General features: G+C 53.3%; 1 long non-coding RNA gene across 1 annotated transcript; it reads left to right on the top strand.

Annotated features, from left to right (window-relative positions):
- The first annotated feature begins 1,630 nt into the window (after positions 1-1,630).
- Positions 1,631-11,272, top strand: LOC127488921 (uncharacterized). The gene is made up of 2 exons (XR_007916789.2): positions 1,631-1,815; positions 10,397-11,272. It is a non-coding gene; the product is annotated as an uncharacterized lncRNA (long non-coding RNA).
- Positions 11,273-11,690: the final 418 nt, after the last annotated feature.

The following is an 11,690-nucleotide window of genomic DNA, read 5'->3' as shown; positions in this document are numbered from 1 at the left end:
TTCGCAACTGTGCCCCATCTGTAGAGTGATTCCCCCTCATCGGCCACCTCGCTGGAGAATGAAATCAAACCGCTGGCAAAGTGTTCAGCGCGGGGCCTGTGCAGAGGAGGGTTGCCCAAATGCCAGTTTGCTTCCCTTTCTTTGGTGATTTAAAGCAAACCATCTGGGCCGGGTCCAGATGCCTGGCGAAGGAGCTTGGACTGCACTGGCGAATCACGGCAGGTTTGCGCGTAGAGGCGTGCACACTTCTGTCTGTGCTCTGTGAAGATCCCTTCCAGAAGACGAGAGTCGGGGGAGAGGGAGGCGGTAATGCAGGAGGGGCATCCTGCACCCCAGCCTGTGCTTGGTGACTCCAGCGTCTCCTATGTGTCCAACGCGTGCGTGGTTTCCAGCAGTGGCCCCCAGTGGCTCATGAGTTGACTGAGCGCTTAAACTAGGGCTTCCAGTTTGCCTTTTTAGCGGTAGACATGACTGTGGGTGGGGGAGGGTGTTCCCCAAACCTGAAGGGCTGATGTAGCCAGCCTGAGCTGCCCCATGCGGGATGAAATGGCGTTTCTGGGAACTTCGGAGGGTGTGATAATGACGGAAGCCCATGGGGCCCCCTGGCACTGCCCCTCATGGGGCCACAATACCAACTGCCCAGGGCCTGAGGATACTTGTGAGGCCCTTGCCCAGCGCCATGGCAGTTTATCCACTCCCTCCTCTGGGTGCTGAGCTCTGGAGACCTAGGTGGAGCGAGGCAATCACCTGGAAATGACTCTTCTGTCCACTAGAGGGAAACCCAGGCCAGAGAGATGGGGCAAGTTGTGCGTGGGCGCCCTGAGGCTGGAGGATCAGGAAGAGGCGGGCAGCCCCAGGAGCTAAACTACCTGGGCCTGGTGCTGTGCTGCTTGCGGGGGGCATCAGCTTGGTGAGAGCCGACCGTGGCACTGTCAGGGGTCATGGGAGCTGCTTGAAGGACAGTGAGTAGAAATTAAGTTCCACATACTTAACACTCAACTATGTTAAAACAAAGACTCCAAACTCATTACTCTCTCATTATTTTACTGGATTTGATTTTTTTTTAAAAGATTTACTTATTTATTTGAAAGGCAGAGCCACAGAGAGGCAGAGAGAGAGAGAGAGAGAAAGAGAGAGGTCTTCCATCCTCTGGTTCACTCTCCAGTTGGCTGCAACAGCCAGAGCTAGGGAAGCCAGGAGCCAGGAACTTCTTCCAGGTCTCCCACGCAGGTGCAGGGGCCCAAGGACCTGGGCCATCTTCCACTGCCTCCCCAGGCCACAGCAGAGAGCTGGGTCAGAAAGTGGAGCAGCAAGGTCTCCAACCAGTGCCTGTTTGGGATGCTGGCACTGCAGGTGGTGTGGCTTTACCCGCTATGCCACAGTGCCAGCCCCTGTATTTGACTATTACCTATCGTAGCTGCTCTGGTAGAAGTACCATGTGTGTGTTACTGTCCAATTTGAACTTCAGAGGCTTGAAATTGGCCATGTGGATATTTACTCTATGGAAACTCAAACATGCCCCAACTCGGGGCTGCCTGCCTCTCCTGAGTCCCCTCCCCAGGCTGTGAAATATTTATCAGGACATCACCGCCCAGGCCTTTCCTCCATCAGGTGTTGCGGGGCAGAGAAAGGCCTTTCCAGAGGTCCCCGCCAACACAGACACGCTGGAGGCTGCCCCTGTGTCGGAGCACCGAGGCGGGGAACATGGCTGTGTTGCAGCAGGAGCCTGGCCTGGGAGGTGCTGGCCTGGTCTGGGGCTTTGCGTGGGCTGCTCCCCTCAGCTTGAAATCTGCATGCCTATCTTTCCGCCTACCTGTGAGTAATTAGAAAGTGTCCCTGCCCCAACCCTCATCTCCAGAAAGGCAGCTTCCGGAGGGCCAGGGAAGCTGTCACCTGGGTCTACACCCCCAGGCCCGTGGGCTGCAATAGGCAAGATGCTGGAGTTAGATCCCTGCTGTGCCGCCCCGAGGAAGGCACTTACCCCCTCTGGTCTTGAGTCTCCTAAGTGTAAATAGGGAACCCGGGACTCATCCTGCCTGGCTGTGGAGAAGATTAAACGAATCAGTCCCCCCAAGCTCTCAGCTGGACGTTTCCACCCACCTAGAAAGTGTCCCGCAACGGTGAAGGCTTCCTGGTTATCGTAGCTGTGGGGGTGGGGAGGATATGGAACTTCAATGGGCTCTGAGCGCCTGATTGACTACCTGGCACCCTGCGTGTCAAGAGGCGCGGGGCGCGGAGCACGAGGAGGTAAATCTGTGATGGCACAGTTGGCAGATGTGCCTAGAACGCCCAAGGCCGGGCAAGGAGCGCCTCTTTCACACCCACCCCCATCTCCGTTCAGGGCTTGAGGGGCCGCAGGGCCGGCAGCCGGACGTCGCAGAACCCGGGCTGCGCGCAGGAAGCAGTGGCCTGGGCTGTCCTGTAGCCTCAAAGCGGCGGAAGGGAGGGAGCAGCCGGCACCTGCATTGTGCGAGCCCCGCTCCCCACCGAGCCGCCGCGGACCCCCGGCGCGTCTTCCCCAGTCCTCTGATGGGGCGGGACGCTGGCTTTGCAGGCAGGTGTTCGCGGGAGACATGTGCGCTTGAGTTTTTCTTCTTGAGTTCCCTCATTCACGCACCCGCCAGTTATCGAGCTGTGGAAGGAATTAGCGCACAAAACATCGTCTGTGATCCCGAGGATCTTCACAGTTAATCCTGGCCCTTCCAGGGATGAGCTGTTTCTCAGCAAAGGACCTCATTTCTCTGGGCCTCAGCGGGAAAAGTGCTGAATTCAATGAGTGGAGGTTTCTCGGCTACCTGGTGGAGTGTTGGATTACAAGAATTTATTTATTTATTTATTTTTAAAGATGTAGTTATTTATTTGAAAGGCAGAGTTACAGAGAGAGAGAGAGAGGAGAGAGTTCTTTCATCCATTGGTCCATTCCCCAAATGGCCACAATGACCAGGACTGGGCCAGGGTAAAACCAGGAGCCAAGAGCCTCTTCCAGGTCTCCCACATGGGTGGCAGGGACCTAAGCACTTGGACCATCTTCTGCTGCTTTCTCGGGTGCATTAGCAGGGAGCTGGATTGGAAGTGGAGGAGCCAGCACTGCAGGCAGGGGCTTACCTGCTTTGCCATAGTGCCAGCCCCAGATTACAAGAATTCTATGTGAGGTCCTTGAAACCACGATTGCAACTAGCAAGCATTAGTTAAAGTAGGATTTTGTTTTAAAAAGTATTTTTGTTTCTGCTGTTAGAGAGAGGGGAAGATAGATGAGAAGTGCCCAACCTTGTGAACTGGGGGCCTGAATAATGTTTTTAAGGATTTTTAACATTGATTGCCAACATTGAAAAGTTATGAAATTTCATCTAAAACTCAGATTTTGGCTCCTTTTGAAACAACTGAGAATCTGGGAGGCTTGTGTTTTATAAGCGGCTGGCGGCGCTAGGCTAGAGGCAGTCTCTTTTTTAATACTGTATTTTTGTATGCCTTTTGCAAAGTGGTGTTAATTGTTGTTGTACAAAGAAGGGGGGGAAAACCCTCTTGGGCAATTCCCCTGTTGCAAGGATTCCAAAGGCAAGCTTCTCCGGAAAGGCAGATCTTTTATTTGGTTGTGATTCTCGATTGCCTGATTTTTAAAACGTTGCCCCCTGGGGCATCTTCTGCTCATAAAAGATTTCTCAAACATGTCAGAGTAGAGCAGCTCATGCCACTGGGATGCCTGAGCCTCAGGAAAGATCAGTAGGCCTGTGAGTGTGCCCAGCTAAGCTGGAGGCCACAAGAACAAGTGCCTGGGCCAAAGAAGTGCCTGAAGGGGAATGGAGATGGCAGGGACAGATAGGTGACAGGTGTCCAGAAAGTAAGCTTGAAGAGCGCAGTGCTGTGCCATAGCAGGTAAGTCTGCCACCTGCAGTGCCGGCATCCCATATGGACGCCGGTTTAATTTCTGGCTCCTTCACTTCCTATCCAGCTCTCTGCTATGGCCTAGGAAAGCAGTGGAAGATGTCCCCAGTGCTTGGGCCCCTGCACCTGCGTGGGAGATGCAGAAGTACCTGGCTCCTGGCTTTGGATCGGTTCCAGCTCTGGCCATTGCAGCCATTTGGGGGAGTGAACCAGCGGATGGAAGACTTCTTTCTCTCTGCTTCTGCCTCTCCGTAATGCTGCCTTTCAAATAAATAAATAAAATCTTTAAAAAAAAAAAAAAAGAAAGTAAGTTTGACAGGCTATGAGGTCTGCGAGTGAGAGAGGAGACAGAACTGACTTTGGGGTTTCTGGCCTGGGAGAAGGGGCAGGAGGTGGACCCATTCACTGACCTAAGGGGATCTGAGAGTCTGGATCAGCCCTGGGGAGATGGGTGGAATACTGGGGCTCTGGGGCTCAGAAGAGGGGTCGGGCTTAAGATTCCTCGCTGGTAAGACAGGGCTCTGGGGAGCAGTAAGATAACCCTCATAGTGTAGGCACAGCCAGAGGCTTGGAGCAGACTGTGAGGATCCATTTATACCTAAGGGGTTAAGAGATTGTCTTTAGGGGAGCTGGCAAGATATTAAAGGAGGAGACAAGACTGAAAGACATCTGCCTCCCCAGGTGGCCTTAGCCTCCATACTGCAGACTGGGCCCTTCCCCGATACCTGAGTGCAGAGGTAGACTGAGGAGCAGGTGGGGAGGAGCCGCTGTGATCAGAGCCCGCTGTGCTCAGACAACAGGTGAGCTAGGGGCAAGCCCAGGGCTCTGAAGTGCCCTCCGGCAGCTCCTTCCTGCCCACCAGGGTGGTGGGCCTCTGGGACACTACTGGGAAGGGGAGCCCCAGTGGATGGAGAGTGAGGAAACAGGACCCCGGGGACACTCTTCTCAGCTGTGGGAAAGTTGGGAGACCAGTGGCACCCAGAGCTGCCTGACTGGCTCCTGGAACCATCCCTGGTGGGATACTTAGCCGGTGGCATTGAGGTCACTACTGAGAAAGGCCTGCATCTTGCTTGGCAGATGGAGATCTGATGTATTGACTCCTGCCATGTTCCAGACACCCACACATATATAGTGCTCGATTGTCATAGAAATCCTAAGGGGAGACACAATCTCCCTACTCCACAGACGAGAAACTGGCATTCAGACAACATTAGTCACATGCGGTGTACACCCAGCTGATGAGAGGCAGAGTTGGGAGGACAAGCCTGGAGCTCAGGCTCTGTCCCTCTGGTTTCTCCTGGGGTGGCCCTGCTCTTGCAACCCAATCACCTTTCAGTCTAACCCTTGGGCTCTACCCTGGTGTCCTCCTCACCTTCACCCTGTCCCTCCCATTCCATCTCCAAATGATTAGCAAATCTGTCAGTTCTGCCCGTCTGCAAATCTTGCATCTGTCCCCTTCCCTCCCTTCTGGCGCACTCTCCCAGTTTGGGCTTCCTGATCTCCTTCCGGGGCCAACACACCAGCCTCCTCCTTGCTTTCCCTGCCTTATGGTCCCCTACCCCCTCCCTCAGTCCCTCTTCCACATCAGCAGCCATAGGGCTCCTCTACAATGCAAGGCTGACCACGTCACTGTCTTTAATTCCTGTCAATGATAGCCTGTTGTCCTCTGGATGAAGTTCAAGTTCCCAAACGGTCAGCAGATCATGTGGGCCCTTGTCACCGACCTCAGCAGCCTTGTACCCACTGCTCTGTTGGCTGGCTGCACACTCAAGCCAGACAGAATGCTGGCCCATCCTCCTCTGAACAGGCCTGGGACTGGGCTTTCCTGCCTCTGAGACTTTGCTCCTGCCACACACGGTCTTTCTCATCCCTGGCTGCCTTCCAAAGCTTAGCTTCATGCAGGGTCCTTTTGCCAGAGGCTGGCATGCCATGGATTAAAGTTTTCTGTGTGGCTCGTTCTCTCCCGTGTTGAACAGCATGGGTCCCGTGGATCCCTCCTCTGCAACCAGCCTACTGCCTGGCGTGCTGGGCAGGTTCGCTATCGCTTATCCCCTCCACAAAGGCCCTGGCTCCAGGTCCAACCCCTTGCCCTGGCTTGGATCTGTTCCAGTGGCAGCAGCAACTCCAGGTTTGGCTCCTGGCTCAGCTCCACCTCTGATTTCTAGTCCTGAATTACCTCAAACTATAGCTCCAGCTCTTGGCCTAGAGCCAGTTTTGGTTCAATATCCAGGAACAATATGGGTTTAGCTTGTGGCCTTGGTACAAGCTCACAAGTCAGCCAATTGTTTCCCTCTTTCCTAATCCCCAGGTCCACTTGCTCAGACTGAAGCTTCCTGCCTCAGTGCTGCCAATCAGTGGGAAAGTATGAAGGAGGAAGAAGCCCAGGACCGAGCACCATGTGGCTCAGGACCATTGCCTGAGTCATGGTGGCCTGGAGCCACCTTGCTGCAGCCTCACAGCCCATCCTCAGGGTGCGGGCCAGTGCAGGGCAACAAACGGTTCCCGGTTGCAAGCCAGCCCCTGCCATTCTCTGAATGTGCAGCTCTGGCCATCTCTGTGGGCCCCGGTTCTCTTGTTCATAAAATGGGGATAACAGATACGTGAGAATGACAGGTGACAATATTGTGGCGTTCTGGGTATGGTACCTGGCACAGAGTAGGTGTCAGTACCTGTGAGGACCTTTGCTCTTCACACTCTGCTGGGGTCAGCTCCTGCAGGTGCCCTGCACATTCCACAGTATCTGTTGCATAAGGGCTCTCTTACCACCATAACACTGGGAGGTCTGGCATGGCCAGCCTGCCAGCCGGGGCTATTGTCCCTAGGGCATCTTGGGCCTTGGGGGCAGAGCTGGGGCATCATGCTGGATCTCCTGCCCAGAACTCCATGTCCCTGACGTCAGGGACAAATATAGGTTCACAGGTTAGTAGGGGAAAAGTGAGTCTCTTTTCCTTGCTGGGGGCTGAGCCTTCGGCACGGGGGATGCAAAGGTGCTTCCTTCTCTACTCCAACTGCCTCTCTGGGTCTCTGTCCTATCCAAGCTCAGAAGGCAAAGGCTCATATGGATAAGAGAACTTGGGGAGCCTGTCCCCAAATGTAGGGGACATCCATAGGGTCTGAGAGTGATGTGTAGGTGAGTGAATAGGTTTGGATGTATGTGTGAGGTATGTGTGTATGGAATGGTACCTATGGAGGGTAGGCATGTTGGAATAGCATGTGTGTAGTATGTCTGTATACCACGGGTGAGTCAAGGTGCGTGGGTCTGTACATACTGTGGGTGATGGGAAGATTTTGCCTATATGTAGTATATGTATGATGCATGTGTAGGATAAGTGAGGGCTGGGTATGTGGTATAAGCAGCGTTTATTGGGAGTCTGTGTGTGATATATGTGTTTCTTGGGAGGGGGGACAGGGTGGGGACATGTGAGCTCACAGTAGGGAGCAGCGAGGTGTTGGAGCATTTGGGATTCCCTGTTGAAGTCTCTGAGTGGCCTGGGCAGAGATCGTCGTCTATTTGCTACAGGATCAGAGGGCAGTGGGGGCAGAGCCAACGGGGTTGAGTCCCTTCCTCCAGAGAGCCAGACGCCCCACGCCCAGCTGGCTGCCCTGCCCCGGAGTCTGCGAACACACAAGGGAAATAAACACAACCTTTGGAAGGCCTGCTAACGTGTCTCGGGGGAGGCCCCAGCTGGTAATTTCTGTGGGCTCAGCTGCCCCTGCTTCCCTGCCATTGACCAACAAATGCAGCTGGTGGGGCCGATGGCCTTGCTGCCACTGACTGGCCCCAGATTTTTGCCTCAAGGCCTTAGCCCAGCTCCGGAGCCCCCAGCGCCTCCTTGCCCAGGGGACTTGGCCTAAATGCTATGTACGTCCCTGGTGGCTCCAGGCCTGAGCCAGGGAGGAGGGTGGGGGAGGAGACTGGGGACTTCTAGGGATAAGCCACACCTAGGCTCTCAATCAGGAGGAAACTAATTTTAACCCAGCTTGGCTCCTCCTCTAGGTGTGCCTCTTTCTTGGGGGGGGGGGGGTAGGAGGGTGTGGCCCCACCCTGGAGTGACGCCTTATGTAACCATCCTTTCTGTGCCTCCTATCACATTCCCATTTACACTCCATGCTGCACATGTCCCGAACCACTTGTATTTCCAGGAATGTGCTCTGCAGCCCACTGCCCAAAGCACCCCACCCACCCTGCTTGGCCAAGTGGAGTCTCCTCTCACATTTCAGGTTAGGTTTAGGCATCAGCACATCTGGATGCTTTCCGAGGTTGAAACTACTAGTTGTCCTCTAGCATCCGTTTTCTTGTTTGTCCTTAGTCATAGAGGCCGGGTTTTTGGCTGCACCCATGGTTGGACTGGAATAAAATTCATTTTTCCCAGAATTCCTTGCAGCTAGGTGTGGTTATATGACTCAGTTCGGCCCGTAGCCTGTAGATCGAAGTGTTTTGTGCAACTTCCAGGGATTATTATTTAAAGGGAGAAGGTGCCATTTTTCGCTCTTTCCTCAGCTGAGGTGGTTGGAAATGTAGGTGTGATGATGAGAGCTTGAGCAACTACCTTGGACAATGAGCTAGAAGCATGGTGTTGAGGATGGTAGAGAATGGTCCAGCAACAAAATGGAAAGTACCAGGGCTCTAATCAGGCATACATCATACTAGCTCTGGGCTGATTATCTCCAGACTCCTAACTGGTTGTACTGACTGTGATTTGGGATTTTTCTGCTACCCACAGACAAACTGAGCCTAACTGACACCCTTTTCTTGGATCAGCCCTCTCTTCTCTGGTCGCCTCAGCGTCCTCTGCCAACACACTCCTCTCTAATTGCTTGGTTATACCTGTTCATTTGACTGTGGGCCCACGAGGGCAAGGTCCATGCCACCTTCTAAGCACAGTACCTACAGACTAAAAAATGTTAGTTACATGAACAAGTGGGTGGGATACAGTGTTCAGGCATGCAAATCTGGGTGGAGACATACATTTGGAGTTATTAGTATAATTGTAGTCATTGAAGTGGAGGGAGAAAAGGGGGTGAAGAAAAAATGGGCTCAAGGAAGAGGTCCCTCTGAACTCTACCATTTAAGATCATGTTGAGGAAGAAAAATCCTAGAATAAGCCTCAGGAAAATCCATTAGCAAAAAAAAAAAAAAAGAAAAGAAGAAGAAGAAGAAGAAAAAGAAGAAGAAAGGCAGCAAGAAGCAGGCAATGCGCTGCAGGGCAAGTGTGCTCAGAGACCCACCCCTGGGAGGAGCTGGTTGCCTCCAGCAGCCCACAGCAGCCTGGGACAGGTACAGATAAAGGAATCATCTGGGCCTGAGCCAGGATGAGAGCAGGGGATGGGGTTGGCCAGAGACATGCCAGCCCTATGGGAGGACAGATGAAGTGAAGCTAGGGAGGGCGGCTAGGCTGGCAGACATGGAGGGCCTGGGAGTCCTGAGGGGCTTGGAAAGCAGGTGATGTGGGAGAGAATGCAGACAAGGGCGAGCAGTTTTCAGGGAGTAACCTAGCCACGACACGCCCGGGAAACACAAGCCAGCAGAAAGTGCTTTCCTGGCCCGGCGGTATTTCAGTCTCCCTCGGATTCCTTCTGGGGAGCTTGGGAAACCCAGGGGCTCCTCGTTTGAAAACTGGCTCATGGGGCTTTCTCTCCATGTGCCCTTCCATTCAACATCTCACTAGAGTCAACCCATGTCAATGCCAAGACCCACCAAAGGCACTGCTGCTGCTGACCAAGCTCAAGCAGGTGTGACGTCACGGCTGGTGTCTCTCCGGTCTGCACTGACGCCACCGCTGCCCAAGGTCAAGGACACCCGTTGGAGGAAAGCAGGAAGTAGAGGTCAAGGGCCCAGGGTTCTAGGTTCCAGAGACATGGGTTTCCACCCCAGTGCTGTTATTCACTAGCTTTGTGACCCTGAGCAAGCCGATTCATTCCGCTGAGCCTCAGTTTCCTTGTGTGCACGGAGGGGGTATAAGAAAGCATCTACCTCATGGGTTTGTAATGAAGCTAAAATAAGAAAATGTATGCAAGCCACTTAGCACAGTGCCTGGCCTAGAGTGGGTAGTTAACAAATGTTGGTGATTATGACTTTTGTTATTATAGTCCTTGCATTCATTAACTTTTATTTAACAAACAACCTCTAGGCATTCCCCCCACATGGGCCCAGTATGTCAGCCAAAATGTATTTCCTGATATTTCCCAACATTTCCCATGTTCCCTTGCCCTCAGTGGCTTTGCACATGGGGTTTGCTCAGCCTCACTTGCCCTCTGCCTGGCAACCTTGCCCTTGGAGCCCCCACTCAGGCCTGGTCTCCTTAAGGCACTTGTCTGGGTCAGATGCTTCCTCTTCTGGGTTTGCCCCTGGCCAGGGCCTTCTCACTGCACAATTGCAGAGGGGACCAATCATATGGACCCCTAGAGTTATGCAATGTGGCAACGCGGCCTGTATCTCTGCTGTTTCCCTCTGTCGTCATTTTTATCAGACTTGTACCGTAATCACTGATTTCCTTGTTGGTTTCTCCCTCAGACTCTGAACTCCTCAGGGACCTCACCTGACCCAGAGTCAGGCCATGACGTGAAGGGATCCTGGCCTAGTTCCTGCATCCCCGGCCCGGCTGGGGAGACAGGACAAACCAACATCAAACATGTCAAGAATGAAGCACGACCACAAGTTCACGTGACCCGGCGTTTTTCTAGAAGACAAACAGAGCTGTAAGGGAGGATGCCGTGGTCAGCATGAGGCCTGGAACAGAGACAGAAATGACGAGAGTGAATTTGGAAGACCCAAGGCCCCACACTTTGGAGCACTCAGCTTAGGGGAGTGCTCAGTCCCAGCCCCCTTCTCAATTTTCACTTGGTCTACAGTGAGGGACTCATAGCTTCACAGCTCTTACAGGGACATCCTGTAGCTATGGGGCCAGCATGGGCAGATGCTCCAGGCTTCTTTGTCATGCATGGTAGCCAGGGGCACAGGCTGAAGCCCAAGGACCCACCTAGAGGATGAATGGACATTGTTCTGAAAAATCACTGGGAGGCGGGCATTTGGCCCAGCGGTGAAGACAGCCATGTCATATACCAGAGTGCCTGAGTTCAATGCCTGGCTCTGCTCTTAGCTCCAGCTTCCTGCTGATGCGGATCCTGGGAGGCAGTGGGGACAGCGCCAATGACTGGGCTCCTACCACCCACATGGGAGACCCGAACTGAATTCCTGGCTCCTGACTTTGGCTCTAGTCAGGGGCCAGTGGATGGGGGTTCTCTCTGACTCTCAAAGAAATAACAATTTGAGTGTTAGCCCTTCTGTAGGCAGGAACCAAATGATAGGGCTTTTAGGAACGAGTTTCTCTTTCTCAATATGGATTTAGACTGTACAGTTGGTGAGAATAAACACTTGTATTTTGCAGGGGCATTTGCATCCGTGTGAGTGTGTGTGTGTGTGTGTGTATGCATATGTGTGTGTGTAGTTGATCTGCATTTAACCACCACTGTCATCCCTACTTGCTCCAAAAGGCCAATTCTGGACAATGAGGAGGAGGCATAGTTTATCCTTTCTCACTGGGAGGAAGACTTTAAAGGGACAGGACCTCAAGGATCAAAACAGCCAAGCCCATCCTAGCTATTCCGCTAAAGCCTATGTCCTGAGCCCCTCCCTCCATCCTCCTGCTGGGTGCTATTCTAGACCAGTAGCTAGAATAGTCTGGGAAGTGTTCTACTGTTCCTTATCCTGTTGATCCTATCCCATGTGGCTTAGGGGGTGAGGTTTCCTGCACGGAGCCTCATGGAGGTTTCGCCCAGGGGAGGGCTGACAAGGTGGTCTCGTTCCG

This window comes from Oryctolagus cuniculus, chromosome 7 (genome assembly GCF_964237555.1).
Source record: "Oryctolagus cuniculus chromosome 7, mOryCun1.1, whole genome shotgun sequence".
NCBI classification, from domain to species: domain Eukaryota; kingdom Metazoa; phylum Chordata; class Mammalia; order Lagomorpha; family Leporidae; genus Oryctolagus; species Oryctolagus cuniculus.
The sequence above is the reverse complement of the archived record's forward strand: the minus strand, read 5'-3'. Positions and strand labels throughout refer to the sequence as shown.